This window comes from Centruroides sculpturatus, unplaced genomic scaffold, assembly GCF_000671375.1.
Source record: "Centruroides sculpturatus isolate CEXI.00-Female unplaced genomic scaffold, Cexi_2.0 scaffold331, whole genome shotgun sequence".
Lineage (NCBI taxonomy): Eukaryota > Metazoa > Arthropoda > Arachnida > Scorpiones > Buthidae > Centruroides > Centruroides sculpturatus.
In genome coordinates, this window is record NW_019384523.1 from 314,835 (window position 1) to 316,812 (window position 1,978).

Here is a 1,978-nt window from a genome sequence, read left to right on the forward strand (position 1 = left end):
AAAAAAAATTCCAAAAATTCAAAATAATTAAATTTAAGGGATTTAAATTGCAAGTTTCTGCAATAAAGCAGCAAAAAACTTATTACTTTGGTGCTATATGTCAATCTTTGGGCAGCTGATGAAAAATAATACAATAGTATGAAAATTGATATGAATAAAAGAATGGAAAAGGGCTAATGAAATTAATCAAGTCTTATGTATATCAGGTAAGTCGATAGCATGTTATATCTTTATATTCAGGAGCATTGTAGGTGCTTGTGTAATTGATACACTTCAGCACAAGTGGCAAAGAAGCCAGGTTGCAGCATGCATCAAAAAGAAAATATGAATGCTTTCCTCCCTTTCCTTCAACCTGTCGTGAAGAAACCAAAAATTTAACTAATATTCAATTGCAGAGATTATATGGGGTACATAGTAAATTTGTTATACATCCATGTAATTGGCAAATGCTATCCATAGGTTTCCAGTGTTTTCAAATTCTGCCACATGAGGGTGCATGTCTTGGCAGCCATTATGATACAGCTAAGTCAAGCAGTTCTGTTCCCTGAACATGGAGTTCAGCCGTGCGTTCGCGGCTTGCCTGGATGGACTGGCCACCTGGAGTTTTCTCCACATCTGTAATGCCTGAATAGGGGGCCAGTTACACTTAAAAGTCCCCCGGAAGGCATTATTCCCCACATAATGACCATAAACGCAAACTACAGTAGAGCATCGATTATCCGACTCAATTGGGGACTCGGGTTGGTCGGATAACCGAAAATAATGAAAAAAATACATTAGTATAGTATATTAGTATATCGTTAACCTACTTCGCGTTGAATTTTCATCGACGTTAAGCCTAACAAAAATTTTTTAAAAATAATAATCGTCGCTATTGTATTGTTAAAAATTATTTTTAAATTATTTTATTGCTCACAAAACAAACTACTAATAATTAGAAAATTAAATCTCGTTTAAATACTGACCTCTCTTTCATGGTCGAGCCAGTGTTGCCAGCTAAACCACGCAAAAATTTAACAAAAATTATATGAAAGTAGCCAAGACATAGCCAAATATTGTAGCGCCACATCACTAGTGGACATTTGAAATTTGCCGACTAGGACGGTCGGTTAACCGATGTGACGGTTAATCGGGGGTCGGATAATCGATGCTCTACTGTACTATTACATGAAAATTACGTTACACTTTATCATGTGGCGATATAGCCTAGAAGCTCATGCCCAATTAGTTGATACAGTACAAGACAAGATACTACTAGTTGATAGTGTAGGTCTGCAATTTTTAGTTTTTCATTGATTACATGCCTTATACATATTTAGTGACAAATAATTTTTACAAAATAATATGAATAGTTAAAATGAACATAATGTTTATTTTGCACAGAATGATATGCAATAATTATCTAGTATATAAATGGAACTTTTCATATCAGATGATTTATGAAACCAGTAACCATCTTTGTTGTTAGAGGAAACATATTTTAGTAATTTGTAAAATAAATTAAAATTGTGTGTAAAGTAAATAGTTAAGACTTTCCTGAAATGAGAAATTTACTTGGTAATAATACAGTAGAGCGTCGATTTTCCGAATCAATTGGGGACTGGGGTTGTTCGTATAACTGATATTTCGGATAACCGATTTATGTACGAAAAAATAGTTTAACGTACCCGATGTTAAAATTTTTATCCGTTGCGTGTCGCTTCGCGTTGAATTTTCGTCGATGTTAAGCCTAACAAAGACTATTGTATCGTTAAAAATTATTTTTTTATTTTGTACAAACAAAATAAATATATTGAAAAATATAAAAACAATAAAAAATTATACTTCAGATGTTAATTTAGTATCAAAAACGTAAAATATTTGAGTAGCCCAAGACATAGCCAAAGATTGAAGCGCCACAGCACTGGCGAAAATTTAAATTTGCCGACTGGAATTCTTTCGGATGATTGACTTTCGGAAAATCGACGCTCTACTGTAT